Source organism: Acomys russatus, chromosome 11 (genome assembly GCF_903995435.1).
Source record: "Acomys russatus chromosome 11, mAcoRus1.1, whole genome shotgun sequence".
Taxonomy (NCBI): Eukaryota; Metazoa; Chordata; class Mammalia; order Rodentia; family Muridae; genus Acomys; species Acomys russatus.
Genome location: NC_067147.1, coordinates 9969407 through 9987144, shown reverse-complemented (window position 1 = coordinate 9987144; position 17738 = coordinate 9969407). Strand labels below are relative to the sequence as shown.

Sequence of the window (17738 nt, the reverse complement as noted above, 5' to 3'; positions counted from 1 at the left end):
CTGGTCTGGAATTCCATGGCCCTTGACCCAGGAGCCCTGGGCCCTCTGGCCCCGCAGAAGATTTCTAGGCATGGTCTTCTGAAGGATCTCAGGCACCAATTCAAGGGCATCTAAAACACAGCGACATGCAGATATGCAAATGCTGAGCACCCCTACCCTTCTCTGTCTCTCCATCGAGACTGGTTTCAGGAGGGGTCTTGTTCTCTCTAGGCCTCAGTGGGGCCAGAACGCACTGTGATCCCATACTTAGAGGACTGCGCTTCACTATCAACTAATTGATAGCAAGAGGCATCAAATTATTATTATTATTATTATTATTATTATTATTATTATTATTATTATTATTACTATTATTAAAGATGGGAGATTCTGGTGAGGGGAATGGTTAGGGGGCGGTGGTTGAGGATTCTTCTAATCAGGCTCCTGCCCAAACAAGGAGCATACGTCTTGAGTGGGAGCAGGTAACCAGGTGACAATGGCTTTTCACGGAGAGCCTTACCTGGATGAGGATGGGCTCCTTCAGACTTGCACAGCCTCTGGAGCCATGAGCTTTAACATTCACTTCAAAGGAGAAAGGGGAAAAGACTTGGTAGGCATGGAGTTTAATGGTATCTGCTTCAAGCCCTAGTACCACCTAAATCCAACAAGAACTGCACGCCGCCATCAAGTCTCAGGTAGCACCATGGGACTTTGATTTGGACAAGAGTGTCCTTAAACATCTTCTCTGAGCTGTTGCTGCAAAGGCTTTTTGGAGTCTTTGAGGCAGCTTCTCTCTACCAGCCCTCACCCCAGGTGTCCTTTGAAAATACTGGGATCAGGTAAATGTCTATGTGAAAGATGCTAACCAGCTTTAATTTCTATAATCCCAGAAACTGGGAGGCAAAGACAGAGCTTATATATGATCTTAAGGCCAGTCCAGCTACACAGTAAGAGCCTGTTTCAAAAGGGGGTGGGGCGCATGCCTTTAATCCCAGCACTCGGGAGGCAGAGGCAGGTGGATCACTGTGAGTTTGAGGCCAGTCTGGTCTACAAAGCGAGTCTCTAGGACAGCCAAGGTTACACAGAGAAACCCTGTCTTAGGGGGTGTGGGTGGGGTTGGGGGCAGGAGAAAGAGGCAGGGAGGAAGAGCTGGGGTTGGAGAGGTGGTTATGAGCACTGGCCTCTCGTCCAGAGGATCCTGTGGGAGCCAGGCACACATGTGGTGCACAGACGACACACATGCAGGCAAAACACCCGTACAGAAAAGAAAAAGAAGAAAAATGTAAAGTAATATGCACTCAGTAGCTACTATGGCACTGACGAGGCCAGGGGAGACAGAGCTGTCACTCAGCCTCAATATGTCCTCACTTCACATAAATCCAGGCTGCGTTTGATTGTTCAAAGGAAGCCCAAGTGGGGATATTTATGTGACATTTACCGTAGGCTGAACAGGGTGGAAGCTGACAAAAAAATCATCAATGGTGAAACTAGTCAACTGGTCTCGGTCTCTCTCTCTCTCTCTCTCTCTCTCTCTCTCTCTCTCTCTCTCTCTCTCTCTCTCTCTCTCACACACACACACACACACACACACACACACACACACACACACACACACACACACACACCCTGCAATACTGAAGCATTTCAGGAGACAACTTCCAGCGAGCAGGTGATTTCAACTAAGTCAGATCACCTCCCTGGGCCTCCGTCCCTCCTCTGTCCTGAGAGTGACAGTCACACCTTGTGGACCATGCCTGGATGTGGGGTTGGCTAGTGGTTCTCAACCTTCTCGATGCTGCCACCTCATGTTGTGGTGACTGCCCCCCCAAACCACAAAATTATTTTATTGCCACTTCATAACTATAATTTTGCTACTGTTATGGATTGTAATGTATCTGATTTGCAACCAACCCCCCGGGGGGGGGGTTGCAACCACAGGTTGAGAACTGCTGCAAAGCAAGTATCTTCCCAGGGAGATCTGGCGGGGCGGGGGGCGGGGGGGGACGCGGATCTTATAGAACTTTCCTCTAGCATCTTTCATTCAAGGGAATGCTGCTGAGAGCTGGTTCCTAAAGATACTGGCTGTTAGGAAGCTGGGATGGGGATGGGTGGGGGTCCACATCCATGTCTTCAGCCCTACAATTGACAAGTCCACTCCCACCAAGGGCAACAGCTTCTAAATAACTCCTAAAAAGGACGGCCCAAGCTGGTGGGAGGATGGGGTCAGTGAGATGGCTCAGCAGGTAAAGGTGCATGCCTCTAAGCCCGATAACCTAAGTGTGATTTCCCAGAATCCATGTGGTAGGGGAAAACTGACTCCCAAAAGCTGGTTGTCCTCGGACTTCTACAGGTTCGCCATGACGCATGCTCATGTGTGTGCACACACAAATTATTTAAAAAAAAAAAAAAAGGTGGTGAGAGATCCCTACTTTGATCCTGTGTGTCTCCTTCCCTAACTAGGATGTAGCTGTCCCAACCCCTCCCAAGTTCTAGCCCTGGCAGCACACAGGATCAGGGGCAGAGACAAACCTGAAAGGGTGAGATTTTGTTTATTTAAGGAGAAACAAAAAAACAAAAAAAAACGAGGAAGACTCTGAGGTAAGTCCAGCCAGTCCCCAGCTGGAGGTGTGCATCCAAGCCAACACGGCAGGGTGTTGATTTTTAGAAAATATGTGAAATTAAAAGCAGAAAGAAAGAGTTTGGGGGGAGGGTTACACTGTCCTGCTTAAGTGGGGGTTGGGGGACAGAAACACAGAAGGGCCACGCTGCAGCCTGCCTCTCGGAGCTCTCTCCCAACGAGATTCAATTAATTGATAACAAGAGGCATCAAATTAATTTCTGGAGGATGTGCGATTCTGATGAAGGGAAATCATGTCGATGGGGATCAGGCAGGAGGAGGCGGGCGTCGCACCCTTTTAGTCACTCTGGCTGTCTAATTGGCAAAGAGGAGGCTTGCCAGGGTCACAGGGTCCCTTGCCCCGAGTTCCACAGCACCCCCTTCAGGAAGCCCCTTCAGATGCAGTAGACCGCGGTCCTGAGATAAAGACAGTGCAACCTCAACAAAGTGAGACCAGGGAGAGGAGGATGCCCATTCACCAACTGAACAGGAAACCTGATACCCACAGAGAACAGCATGCCAGTGGCCAGGCGGGGGGAGGGGGGGGGGGGGGGTGTCGGCGGAGGCAGTGGTAGCAGTGCCTTGCAGGAACCCCCACACACAGTGCATCTAGAGGACTCACTACGTCATCCCTAGGCTCAGGTCTCAGTTGTCTGTGACCTTCCACCAAGGAGCAAGGGTGGTTGATGCTCTTGGTACTGGAGAAAGATGCATACAGAACTTCCACTGGTGTTGTGGTCTCTGAGGGGAACCCAGGAGCGATTCTCCCAGATGACTGAAGACAAGACCCTCAAGGCAACCTACTACTCTGAGCGCCATTAGTCTCTGGCTTCACTCCCCCAGCACTTCTAGCAGTTGCCCCTCCCTGGACCTTGGGCACATCTCAATGTTTCACTAGTCCCCTCAAATTCTCCCTGGCAGGGCCGTTTCTTTCCCTTCACACAGGGAATTCCTGCAGAAAAGGAGGAAGTCACTCTCTTTGCGGGTGACATCTTTAGGCCTGGGTCTACTAGAAATGGGGATCCTCCCCCCAGAAATGCAGGCCCAGATAGAACTGTATCTCAGGAGCCAGCTCTGACTTGGCAGGGTTGAGGAAAACTTAACCCTCTCCTTGCCGGCCCATCCTTCCACTTTGCCCTCACAATGGGATGGGGTAGGGGTAAGGCAAGAACTCTGGCCCAGCATAGGCACTCTCAGAACCCTAGCAATGACCTCAAAGATCTAAATTCCCTCCACTAGCTCGAATTTGGGTTTTCTGAGTTGCAAGAGAGGCCCCTCCTATTTCCTCTCTTCTCTGGGTCCTTCCAAGGTGTCTGTCTGCTGCACACAGTAGGCACATGGTTTAAAAGAATGGACATATCAGAAACCCCATCTCTATTCCCCAAATCCCGTCCTCACACCTGGCAGCCATCACTCCCCCCCCTTCCTGCCAGTCAGAATTCTGAGGCATGCCATGCCCTATGCCATGATAGATGGATGGATGGATGGATAGATAGATAGACTGATTGATTGATTTGGGTCACTTCTGTCCCTGTCCATACTTCAAACAAATGGAACTCTTAATTCTACACAATGTCCCACTATGAGGAAATCCACCATTTGTTCCCCCTGCTCATGTACACAGTAGTGGCTGGGGTCAGAGGCCACCAGAACCAAGTCCAGTGGGAAAACAAATTCCCCTTGGTGTCCACCTGGCCCCACCCATCCAGGCAGCCCAGCCATCCTGAGGCCGTGGCGCAGAGGACGGGAGCAGGGATATGAGGAGACGCGTGAGGCTGAAAGCACAGGCCTGATAGAGTTGGGGAGAAGATGCATGGGTGTGTGTCCATCTGTCCTGGAACCAAGGAGCACGAAACAACAAGGAGAACTGCCTGATCCCTCATCCCGTGGTTCTATGCCAAAGGTACCTTTTATGTGGGTGCTCTTGTTTTCCATCAGAGTGTCCCCAATTCCTCTGAGAGCCCAGAACATGCACAAAGTCAGAGGCCACAGGAAGCGGGGTTCCCACTGGGACCCAGGCTTGGCGCAACCGGTAGTAAGCAAAAGTATTCATTTCCATAGAGAGTTCAAGGCGGGTGATGGGAAGGTCTTCCAGCCTCAGGCTCCCTGCAGGAAAGGTTGTTGCCACTTTGACATGACCATTCAGTGGAAGGTCCCAAACCTGCCTGAGATTCTCTGCCTGATGGCTTCCTATAAGAACAGAGAGCTCCATTTCCAAACAATAGGAAATCTCCGTTTTGAAAAGAAGAGATACTAGTCTTCCAGTAATTTTTTTTTTTTTTCTTCTCAGCCTTCTGGAGCAGGCCATCTCATTTGCATTTGTCTCTATTACCACCTTAAGGCTTAAAGGACAAGCTAGGGTAGGTTCAGTCAGGGACTGCAGACCCTTACTAAAAGCAAGTACAGTCCAGACACACTAGGGAGAGAGGAGGCTGGGCCACGCTGCTGAGAGGAGTGGCCAGTCCCACAGCAGGGGGTCCAGGCCCTGGTTATTCTGGAGGCCAGCAATTTAGTCCTAGCTCTGTGCCAGAGGAGCAACAGCAAAAACCTCACACAAGTTTGCCACCTTCCTTTGGCTTCATTTTCCAGCCTATAAAATGAAGTTTTATACTCCAATATTTCCAATATTCAGCCCAATAAGTGGCCTGGCAGTGCTGGCAAATTTTAAAAAAAAAAAAAAAAAAGGAAGAAACAAGTGCCATCGCTGGCCGGCATTCCACTCTACTGGCCAGACACTTGCCGGAGTGTGGAACTTTTCCTCCCATTCAACTCCCAAGCTGCTGTTCTACTCTGGGCATTGTTGACCTACTTTACAACCTAAGAAAATTGAGGTTCCAGCAGCTTAATTAAGTTCCCCAGAGCCCTATCTTAGTGCCAACTTCCAAAGCCCTTTTCACTCTGACACACGTCTGGCCCTAGGGAGGCGCAAGTTCTGTGCCTTGGCTTTTAGGGCTCCGGAACCACCTCAGAGGAAGCGTTTCGGCCAACTGAGGCACAGAATCACCTCAGAGGAAGCGTTTCGGCCAACTGAGGCACAGAATCCTGACAAAAATAGGCCCATGGCTGCCTTGGACCTGGGGAAACTGAGAGAAGGAAAGGGGTGGGGAGAAACTGAGAAGCCACGAGGACGGAAGGAAAGTATTTAGTGCTGCTTAGGGAATAAGACTAAAGGTTTGAACTGCTGCGCATTGTCTCTAGAGGGTGAACCTTCCAAAAAGTACTATGGGCGATGAAGGGTTAAAATGTGTCTTCCCTTCACAGCTTGGTCTACTGAGTGAGTCTAGGACAGCCCCGAGGCTACACAGAGAAACCCTGTCTCAAAAAACCAAAAATGTGTCTTCCTGCTCTCACACAGCTCCCTCCCATGCCACCCCACACACCTCCCTCCCCCTCCCCCCCATTATGTTTCTTCTCTTCCAGTAATCTGAGGTCCACAGGAGACTCCCATCCACACCACAGGGTACTCTGGTACCCAGCCTGGGATCTGCCTAGACAGGGTTGGAGCTCTCAGCAACCACTGAGGAAATTACCAGATCAAAGAAAGCCACCCTCTTCCAATCCTCCTTGGGGCCCTCCCCTGCTAGGAAAAGGTGTGTTTGGAGCCAGCACCCAGCAGGATATGCACATTCCTGGGAAGAAGGGCTCTACCTGCCAGATAGTCAGAAAGGAAGTTTCTGGCCAAAGGTAGAGGAAATGGGTGGGGATATCTAGAAAGGAACAGGAGCAGGTCCCCCAGCAAGCTGGACCTGATCAGCCCTACACCCCAATGTTCAGAGGTTCCTCAAATCCAACCTCCAACCCAGGGGCCTAGCCTTAGTCAGACTATAGTCATGGTCTCTTCCATCTTATTGTCAAGGTTGGGACTAAGGCAAAATAAAGCAGGAGCCGTGGTGGTGGTGGTGGTGGGGGGGGGGGGTGTAGCATGTGGCACAACCTGTAATCCCGGCATCCCAGAGGCAACTGCAGAAGAAGCACACTGAGTTTGAAGCCAGCCTAGGCCACATAAAGAGACACTGTCTCAAGTCTCTCCAACCCTTGCCCAGAAAATAAGACACAACAACAACAGCCCAACCAGGCACTTAGGCGTCCCCACAAGCTGAGGTTCGGATATCACCGGGTCTGCAGTAGGTGTGAAGTTGGGGGGGGGGGTCACAACATCCCTTTTACCCAGGCCACCTTGCCCAACTGCCTAGAGTGGTGATGCACTGTACAGTCTGCCCACTCGCTGTTCTGGGGCACCTCGGAGCCAGCAAGCCTCTCCAAGTGACTCTCGAGCCTCCAAGGGACAGTTCCTAAATCACCCTGGCAAGGTAAAAGTTTCTTAAGTTTAAGGAGAAAGAAAGAAAGAAAGAAAGAAAGAAAGAAAGAAAGAAAGAAAGAAAGAAAGAAAAGCGTGCAGACTTCCCCACAGCGGTTTTCCGCGGGGGCGGGCAGAGGTCGGCTGAGGCCGACGGCTCCCTTTCAGGAGGCTCCTCCTGGCTCCTCGGTTGATGTCAACTAGAGGCTTAAAATGCCGGTGCCGCAGGGTACCTAGGCCAAGGGGCCAACCCACTGAGGTTTGCGGGAACGCGGGGGCGCGGAGGGGGGGGGCAGATTGGAAGTCAAAGCTTCTCCAGGGAGCAGTGGAACAACGTGGACCACCCGCTTCTCCTTTCTTCGTGGGAGATGGGACACTCGGGCAAACCACAGCGACAGTCGCTGAAGCTGCGCTCACTCTCCCAACCCCGAATTCCAGAACCAAAGCCGTCGGTTGCTAATCCAGGCGGGTGCTCTGCAAACCGGGCAAAGACGCCTTTAAGTTCAAGGTAAAAATCCCGCATTAGCCAAAAATCTTCTCGGATTGACCCTGAGAAGCCAAACAAACGGTAGCTTCGGACTCAAGTTTGTTCCTCTGGGCCTCCAAGCTGGGTAAATTGGGATCTGAGAGCCGCGGTCCGTCAGGTGGGAAGACCCGATGCAAAGGTGCACCACAAGTGTTATCTACAGATATCGGAAATCCCAGGTGCCAAGCAGGAGAACGTGGAAACCCGCTGGGCGGTGTTGGCACGAGAGGCCCAGGGCACAAGAGAAGGGCACTGTATGAAAGAAAGGACACCCCCCCCCCAATATCCTTGCCGTCCCAACCTACAGATGTATTATCAGAGTGTTCACGAGGCCGCTTCAGCTGAGGGAAAGAGTCAATCTGTCTGTGATGGTCAGAGCTTTTGCCTTGGAATCCGCATCCCACGAAATCCCACGTTCCTTCACACAGGTAACTGCGGCCCCAGGTCTCTCGGAGCACCCCACATTCTGGTGCCACCGGGTACTGCTCCGGTGAAGCCCAAGAAGTTGAAGTTTTGCGTTGAAGCGGAGTGCAAGGTTTAAGCGCCGCGGAGGGTGGCGGCGAGCCAGAAGGGTGCCGGGGAGAACGAGAGGACTGTCTAGCGAATCACCAGAATCCTCGGTCTGGGGGGAATGGAGTCCAGATTGGTCACTTCGGCAGCCTCATCTCTGGTGGCCTTGGGTCCTCCCTCCAGTTACCTTACCCCCCCCCCCCCGCCCCTACTCTCAAACCTCACTAGTCTGCAGAGTTCTGTCCGAATGGGGAGGGTATCCGTCAGATCAATTCCTGACCGACCAGCTCCGGCGAACAAAAATCACAGGGGCCATTACCAGTCTCTTAAGTGCCCAAGAAGTTTTCCGCTCTATCTCAGATCTGATTAAGGGATGCGGGGAAAGAGGGTTGACTAGTTCTCAGCACTTCCGAGGTGCGATCTCCGCAAACCAAGGCGACGAGGTGTTTGAGATTGTTGGTCGACCCCCCCGCGCACACACACACACACACACACACACACACACACACACACACACTTAAGTCTTTCTGCTTATCCTGGGGAGTCCCGTGCAGACTGGACTTAGGGGGGGATCCCACTTCGCCACTTCCCTTCCCGGCTCAGGAAAGTCCGGGCCGGGAAGTATTCTTTGTCTCACTCCGGGAGGGGGGGTCGCGCCCCCTAACACCCCATTCCCAGCAGCGAGGCCAGGAGGGGGCGGAGCCCAGATTCTTGGGGCAGGGCGGGGCCTCAGTGGCCTCTCCAAGCCACCCCCTTGGCCGGCTTCCCGCTGCCCCCAGCCCCGCGCCGCAGCCCCCACCTGTTCCCCAGACAACTCGGGGCCACTAGGGGCCCGGGCCGGGGGGCAGGGTCTCGCAACTCACCAGGCTCAGTGCGCCGTGGCCAGCTCAGCTGAAACAAAGTGCTCCGGCCCCGGGCCGGGTTCCTCCCGGGGCCCGGCGCGCCTGGGGCGGGCAGTTTGCAAACACAAAGTGAGCCAGAGAACAGGCAGAGAGTGAGCGAGCTACGGAGTTGGACGAGTCGCCGGCCCAGCCCCCACTCGGGTCCCTGGAACGGCCACTTACCTGTCCCGCCCGGCCGCTCAGTGCGGGCTCCGGCCCGTCAGCCCGCACGGGGCATGGGGCTCGCTCGGGTCGCAGCCCGGGCCCGCCGCCACTCGCCGGGCTGCCCCTGAGCGCCGCGCCGCTCCGGGGCGATCTTTCCAGCGCCAAACGCCGCGCGCCTCAGCCCCTCGGGGGCATCGCACTTTGTAAGATGGCTTGGCTCTCTCCGGCTTCCGATCGTCCTTCCCGGGGCTCCCGCGACGCTCCTGAGCTCGCTCCGGCTCCGGGGTTCTGGGACCCCGGCGTCCCCGCCCCCGGCCCAGCCCTGGTTCCGGCCGGGGCTCCTCCCCACCGCTCCGCGGCCGCCTGCGCCGCGCCCTGCTCGCGTGCTGGGGGGCACCGTCCGGGCCGCCGGTGGCACTGTCCGGTCCGCAAGGGCGGCCGGCTCCGGACTCCGAGGGGCTGCGACTGAGCCCCGGCTGCGAGTGGCTGCGAGCGATCGGCGCGCGGGCGGGGCGCACCGGGCGGGGGACCGGAGGGGTGGAGGAAAGGAGGGAGCGCGCCGAGCGACTGGGAGGAGGGAGCGAACGAGCGAGCGAGCGGCGGAGGGAGGGGAGACTAACTTCTAGTGCTACCATAATTCGCCTAAAGCAGGTGCAGCCACTTTTCCCCCCGCGAGGCGGCCAGCGGCAAGCCGAAGACCACGTGGACTGAACTTTGGGGAAGGAAAAATGGGGACATGGGGCTACATATCTGCCAAAGTAGATAGGCCGCAGAGACTCACTCTGGCCTGGGGACCCATTCTATGGGATGCTTTATTAACTGTGGCCTTTTCCAGGAGCCTGGAGGTACGGCCGAGTCCTGCTGGCACACGGTTCACTGGTTTCGGGCGGGCTGCGCCTGGCGCGGGGAGTGGTCAGCACCCCCACTGCCCGGGGAGTCCGGAGCAGGCGTTCGGCGAGGGCCCTGCCTTGCCTCCCTCCGACTCCTCACTGTGTTGGGGCTGGGGCTAGGGAGCTCTTTCTGAGCTTTGTGAACAGTCTTTCTCCCAGCCCCGCGTGCACGCGCTGCCTCGGTCTGCAAAGGGGAATTTCCTATAAAGTGCTGTGAGAACCAATGAAGACGGGGCTTCAGGCTGGATCCACGCGGGCCAAGCACAGAGCAAAGTCGAGGCAATTATCTGAACAAATTAGATTGTAAACAAAACTCGGGCGTCCCTGAATACCGCTTGTCCCCACGGGGACTGGGAGGATTGGGGGTGGGGTGGGGACAGTGGGTGTGTTTGGGTTGGGAGGGGGAAGTCCGGGCACGGAAAGGCCCACGTTCCGAGAGGGGGGAGGGCAAAGTTGGGTAGCAGGCGCCAAGCTCAGACTGGTGGAGAGCTGGAAAAAAAAAAATCCTCCCACTCTCTACCCCCAAACATCTTCCCTGTCTGGGTGTGAGAAGAGGTGAGGGACCCCTCAGGCACCATCCATGGCTGCCCCACTTTGTCCAGTGATGCCAGCTCCCCAGACCTCTGCTATGGGATGGGCCCAGGAAAGCTGTGAGCCTGGAAGGCCCTCTTGGCTTCAGGTTACCTTGAGGCAGGTGGCCAAGGACAGGCAGACCCGTGCCCCAAGGAGGATGAGTTGGGTAAGGACTGGGCCTAGTTTCCTGGGGATAGCATATTTTGGAGAAAACTCTAAAAATGGGTCTCAGAGATGACGCTTCGCCTAGGCTGTTTCTGCTCACTTATTCTGCCCCTTTTCTGTGAGTGCTACAGCCAGGAGTTGAAAATTGGTGATAACAACAGGTTTGGAGAGTCTCTGTTTGCCTAATGGACAGGCAGACACAACAGGCATAGAAGTCTTGTAGACACATAGGTGTCAAGCTGGGAAGGGCTATTACACCACTTATTTAATTAGTTATTTGTGCTGCTGGAGAGCAAACTGGGCCTCATAAATAGTAAACACACGTTCTCCCACCTAGCCACACCCACAGCTCACTCATTTATTTGGACATCACAGTGACCTTTCCAGTAGAAATAGGAATCAAATGACAGTAGGTGTTGTGGCCAGCACTTGGGTGGTAAAGGCAGAAGGTTCAGCAGTTCAAGGTCATCCTCACCTACAGATGAGGTTTCAGGCCAGCTGGAGCTACATGAGACCCTATTTCAGAAATCCAAAACAGTGCTGGCCAGATGGCTCAGTGGGTAGAGACACCGCCTATCACCTACCTATAGGCCTAAGTTGGACCCTGGGACCCACATAGTCGCAGAGAACTAACTCTTGAAAGTTGTTCTGTGACCTCTACACAACACACATGCACGACGGCACATACGTACACACATGAAATAAATTAATTTAAAAAAAATCTTTTTTAATCCAATGAGGCGATGGCTGACATGTGAATCCTGCCTCAGGCCAGGCATGGTGGTTCCTTTCATCTTCATAATTAGCCTATGAGATATTTCATTAGCTCTATTTTATAGAGGAGGAAACTGAGGCACGAAAGGCACTCAGCATGTGTAAGTTTACATAGCTAATGAGCGATGGAGCCATTCCAACAGGAGTGACTTGTCACCCTGGAGCTCTTTCAACAGAGGATCTTCATATTACCCTCTGTGGAGAGGCAGCCTGAGGAGCGGCATGGTGTACAGAGAGCCAAGGACTGCTGGGCTGGTGACCCTGCTCCGCTGCCCAGGTCCCGTCCTGTCCACAGGAGAGGCAGTGGGTGGAGCAGGGACAAGAGACTCTGAATAGGGAAGGGAAGGTGTCTCTGTCATGGAGGTGGGGTATGCTGCACACAGAAGGCTGCTTTGCTGCAGCGGCCCCTCCCCCACCTCCCACAGGGCACACTGGGAAAATAACTTTGGTTTTTGTTTTTCTTGCATTTCGGTTTACCCCTCTGCTCTCGGGCCCACTCAGTCCCCGGTGGGACTTGTGAGTCATGGTGGGAAGCCCAAGGGAGTCAGAAGACCCCTTCTTGTCCTAATTGAGACAATTCAGGGGGGAGGAAACAGACCTCTTGAAGGAAGGTACTAGAACAAACATGTCTTAGTCACAGTAGCCAGCCCAGAGTCTTTCCCCCCAACCCCAATGTGAGAGTTTGGAGGGGTTCCCCCACAGGAGCCCTAAGTTCCCCCTGGGGGAGTCACCATGCCTCCTCTCATCCAGCATACAAGTACCCAAGCAGCTCAGGTGGTAGCTGTGGGTCTGACTGGAAGAAGGCCAAAGTTAGGACCACAAGGGCCCGAGGAGTCGGCCAGCCTTAGGTTGACCATCATCCTGGCCACTTAACATATGTGTGACCTGGACAGATCCTAGCCTCCCCGTGCTTCAGCCACAGAATTGGGAGGATGCCCTCTTAAGGGGTTGGGAAGAGGGCATGGGGAAAGCTTGGGCAAAGCCTGGTCACATGGCCTCAAGTGTTTGCCTTAAACACTCAGCTTTTCTTTTAGGAGTCCCAATTCTCTTCCGGTGAGCTCAGAAGGCCAGAGGTAACCAAGTCCTAAGAGCTGCCAGTTAGAAAATTCTGGTGTGTGCTGGGCCACCTGCAATGGCTCTTCCCTCCCGCTCCCCCCCCCAATCCTACTGGCAAAGGTGGCTCAGAGGGGAGGGATGATTTGCGTCAGAAAACAAATAAAGGAGGTGGCTTGGTCTTTGGGCTGGGGAACAGACTTTTCTGAGCACCAGCTGGCCACTAGAGGAGCTTGTTTCCAGCAGGAGGCTTGAGAGGACAATATGGTGGGTTTGTGTTTAGAAACAGTGTATTTAATTCTATACTTTGAACCGAGCTAGACCCAGATAATTTGTTTCAATTCATCACACTGCCAGGGAGCGTATCTTTTTCTCTCCCCTGGAAAGTTTTCAATCGCTTTATCCTTCTAGATTTATTTATTTTATTTTTGTGTGCATTAGGAGTGTTTTACCGGCATCTATATATGTGCGCCTCATGAGTATAGTGCCAAGGAGGCCAGAAGAGGGTGTCCGATCCCCTAAAACTGGAGTTAAAGATGGTTGTGAGCCTCAAGGTGCGTGTTGGGAACTAAACCCAGGTCGTCTGCAATAGCAACAGGTGCTCCTAATAACTGATGCGTTTCTCCAGCCCCCACTCATTTCTGAAAGATTTTTGTAAAGGAGTGTGTGTGTGTGTGTGTGTGTGTGTGTGTGTGTGTGTGTGTGTGTGTGTGTGTGTGTGTGTGTACACGTACGTGTGTACACATACAAGTGTGTTCGGGATCTGAGAAGGCCAGAAGAGGGTGTCAGATGCCCTGACGCTGGAGTCACAGATGATTGTGAGCCGCCTGATTTGGTTGCTTGGCACAGAGCCCTGACTTCTCAGAGAGAGCTGTGTGCTCCCAGCTGCCTCCTCTCTGGATCCTCCTTTTAATCCAGCACACGGGGAGGCCAAGGCGGAAGGCTCCAGAGTCCGCATAACAAGTTCGAGTTTAGCATGCTCTGCACCTGTGTCTCTGTGTCACACCAGACTCTCCAGACAACATTCCATGGCACACGTGTCGGTTTCTTTGCCACTTCCCTGTCGCTGAAGGACTCGGGATGTTTGCCCACCGCGGTCTCACTGCAGTTTCCTTCTTTTTGTGACACCTCTCCCCATTTCCCTTCTGAGGAGTTGTTCCTCCTGTCTCTCCCCACCCCCAGGCCCCCCTCTCCCTGGAAGTTTGCCCCCTCCTCATCTACTCTTTGCAGTCTTTCAGAAAAATCCAGAGTCTGCTGAGTGGAGGAGGGGAAAGTGATGCAAGGGCAGTGTTTTCTTCCCACAAGGGCCTCTGCTCCCCTAGATAAATGACAAGTTAAACAAAGAAATATTTCATTAAGGGTTGATATCTTAATGAGCTGTGCCAGGATCCTTCCAGGCACTCTGTAGACTCCCCCTTACATTAAGAGGGAGCCCCAGCCCCTGTAGGAGGCTTATCAGTTTACCATATTGGCCCGAATAGAAGACCATGCTGTGGGCCTACATCCCTGGCACTGTAGAGTGGAGGAGGCCCACGAGCCTGGGTGAGGAAGTATTGACCTGTGCCAGAGCCTGGGGAGGTGATTGAAGCAGCCTTGAAATTACTTTACAGAACACAGGCACTTAGACTTTTTTTTTTTTGTCTGTGGTGGTGGACACAGGGACTTTGGACGGATTGATGGGAAATCTTGGATTAAAGATCAGGAAGTGAACAATATGATGACAAGCCATGAGCAGTTTTCCATTAATTAGAGAGTAGCATCAATGGATCAAAAGATCTTCTGTGTGGGAAATGTGAGAAAGATCTAGCACAAACCAGGCGAACATCATTGGCACCTTAGCCATGTCTCTATCAGTCTACAGGGAGGGCACGTTGAGACAAAATCTCATAGCGCACGCCTTTAGTCCTGGCACTCAGGTGGCAAGGGCAGGCAGATCTCTGTGAGTTTGAGGCCAAATTGGTCTACAGAGTGAGTTCCAGTATAGCCAGAGCTACATAGTTAGACAGTGGAGAGACTCTGTGTGTGTGTGAGAGACAGAGAGACAGACAGAGAGAGAGAGAGAGAGAGAGAGAGAGAGAGAGAGAATCTCACTGCACTGCATTTGCTCAGGTTGGTCTCAAGGCCAGGAGCATGGAAGTCCTCCTTCCTCTGCCTACCTAGTGCTGGGATGGCAAGTGAGTGCCACCATACCATCTACTCATGTGACATTACCAGCCACCGCCACCCTCACACCCTGTCCCATATGGGGCAGAAGATGGAAAGTAAGGCCTCACACATGCTATGAGAAGGCACTATCACTGGGCTGTATCTCCAGCGGCCTCTCCACCCCACCCTACCCCCACCCCCAAGCAAGCAGTATCCCAAACAGACAATGGATGTAGGGTGGACAGAAGAAAAGAAAAGAAAAGTAAAGATAAGATAAAAAGAGCCTTTATGCGTTTGTATTGGGTGTGGTGTCTAAGAGGTTTCCTTACACTGCCCCAGCCATATTCTATGCCAGGCTGGAGCCGCAGGACTCCCTTTATGATTCTTTCCTTTCCCCTTCTTTCTGGCCTTCCCCTTATCACTTAGGATCCACTCTCCTCCAACCTCATCTGTACTTAGCCTCTGGCCTTCTTACCCACAATTCTCTCTGTTGTCAGGTAGCTGGAGATTTCCAGAGACCAGCAGCTGGAGTGTTGAGTGAGGCTGGAACTCTGCGGATCAGACCAGTACCCCAGACTCAGCACTTAGCACTCTGAGCACCACAGGACCTCATCTCCTATGGGCATGATGCAGCTGCCATCTTGTTTTGCCTCACCCTGATCATTTATACCCTTCAGTTCCCCGTAACCAATGACTGGTTTCCTTCCCTGCCGGTTCCTTTGACGCGTCAGAGCCCACTCCGCCACAGGGAGGAAGAACATGAGTGTGGGGGGTTAATGTCTTCTAGGAGAGCCCTCTAACATAACAGATAGGATATGATGTATAAATATCCCACTCAAAAAAAAAAAAATCCACTCAAGTATGGATCAGAGATACAGCTTGCTGGTAGAAGGCTTGCTTAGTACGTGTAGAACCTTCGGTTGGATTCCCAGCACTTTAAAAGCGAGTAAGAGCCAGGCAGTGGTGGTGCATGCCTGTAATCCCAGCACTTGGGAGGCAGAGGCATTTGGATCACTGTGAGTTTGAGGCCAGCCTGGTCTACAAAGGGAGTCCAGGACAGCCAAGGCTACACAGAGAAACCCTGTCTCGAAAAACCCAGCCCAACACAAAACAAAACAAATAAAACAAAAACAAAAAATGGAAGGAAGGACAGAAGTGTGGGAACAGTGGCTCACACGATCTAAGCATGAGGGAGGAGGAGGGAGGTGGATCACCATGAGTCTGAGGCCAGCCTGGGCTACAGTGTGAATATCAGGGCAGCCTGGGCTAGAGCGAAACCCTGTCCCAGTAGAACAAACACCACCACAAAGATAACTTTCAGGCACACAAACTGTACATACCCAGGGGTTGCTGATGGAGTTGGCACCACACTTAGTAGCTGGCCCGATAACACATCACTCATTGCCTTCCTCCCCATTCCTGGTTTATTTCCTTACTCCCCTGCTTGGGTTCCTTGGAGTCACATGTTTGCAATGCAATCATACTCTCAGGCTGCTTCTATGGGCATATGCATATATATATATATATATATATATATATATATATATATATTTTTTTTTTTTTTTTTTTCTTTCTCTGTCCTGGGCTCTCTTTGCAGACCAGACTGGCCTCAAACTCACAGAGATCCACCTGCCTCTGCCTCCTGAGTGTTGGGATTAAAGGCGTGCGCCACCACTCCCGGCCTGAGTTGTTATATTTTTATATGAGGCAAGAAGGTTAGTGGGGCTGGAACACACTCTCATGATTACAAAGAACAGGCCATCGCTTCTGACACAGTGTGTATCTCCTCACCCTTCCCCTGTGTTTCCCTCAAAGAGCTGGGTTCAAGACCATTTCTCTGTTTTGTTTTGCTGGGGGCGGGGCTGGAGTTATGGGTGGCTCGGCAGATAAGAGCACTGAGTGCACTTGCAAATGACTCAAGGGTAATTCCTAGAACCCACATGGTAGCTCCTGTTTGTAGTTCCAGTTCCAGGGGATCTGATGCTCTCTTCTCGCCTTTTAGGGCACCAGGCATACATGTGGTACATGCACACACATTCAAGTAAAATACACCTACACACACATTAAAGTACATTTTTAAAATGATGTTTGGAAGGCAGATAAAGAGATGGCTCAATGGCTAGGGACACTTTCTTGAAAAGGCCGTGAGTTCAGTTCCAGCACACACATCAGAAGGTTTACAACCGTCTGTAACTCTAGCTCCAGGGGATCCCATGGCTTTTCTGGCCTCCTGTATAAATGCACACAGACATACACACATGCAAATACGTAAATATGAAATAGTTTTTTAAGATTTAATTCTTATTTATGTGAGAATACATGTCACTTATGTACAGGTGCCCAAGAAAACCAGAAGAGGGTGTTGGGTCGTCTGGTGGATAAGTAGTGGGTACCCATAATTTCTGAGCCATGCCTCAGTCTTCCTTGGCATTCTTGAGGGTGGAAGGTGAGGAGCAGGTAGGTCCTGTGGACACTGGCAGGATGTAGAAAGTATTTCCGGGCTATTGAGTCTCCTGTGCTTTCCTGACACTGGCTGACAATTCCAATCAGAACCTGGCTAGACTGAAAGCTGAGAAAGAGTAAAGACTTGTAAGGCTAGAGGCATGACAAATGACGGGAAGAGAGCCACTTGGAGGGTGGGACAGAAGATGCCTGTGTCTGGACGCAAGGATGATAGCTGAAGACACTTTCCAAGCTCTTTCCTACAGAAGGGCAACTGAGGTGAGGGGTGGGAGGTGTTTGTTGCTCTGTGGTGCTGGGGACAGAACCTTGCTAGGCAAGTGTTCTAGCACAGTGCGACATGCCCAGTTCAGGAAAGAACTTCTCACTGCTGAAGCACATTCATTCTATGATGCTGAGAACCTTAGGACCAGAGACCTTAGTCTGCTTCTTTTGTTTTTGTTTTGGTTTGTTGTTGTTTTTTTATTTTTATTTTTTAAAGTATCTTATTTAATTTTAATTTATGTGCACTGGTGTGAGAGTGTCAGATCTTGGAGTTACAGACAGTTGTGAGCTGCCATGTGGGTGCTGGGAATTGAATCCTGGTCCTTTAGAAGGTCAGACAGTGCTCTTAACCACTGAGCCATCTCTCCAGCCCCCTTTGTTTTTTGTTTTTTTAAGATTTATTTATTTACTACATATACAGTGCTCTGCCTGCATGTAC

At 52.2% G+C, this 17738-nt stretch overlaps 1 protein-coding gene across 3 annotated transcripts in view; it reads right to left on the bottom strand.

Annotated features, from left to right (window-relative positions):
* The window catches only part of Foxp4 (forkhead box P4), a 55217-nt gene extending 45744 nt beyond the window's left edge, over positions 1-9473 (bottom strand). For 2 of the 3 annotated variants that reach the window (XM_051152827.1, XM_051152828.1), the window contains exon 1: positions 8994-9472. The gene's annotated coding sequence lies outside the window, so the exon portion shown is untranslated. Of the gene's footprint in view, positions 1-8993 lie in introns of all 3 variants that reach the window. The other variant, XM_051152829.1, reaches the window with a different exon arrangement.
* Between the last annotated feature and the right edge of the window lie 8265 nt (positions 9474-17738).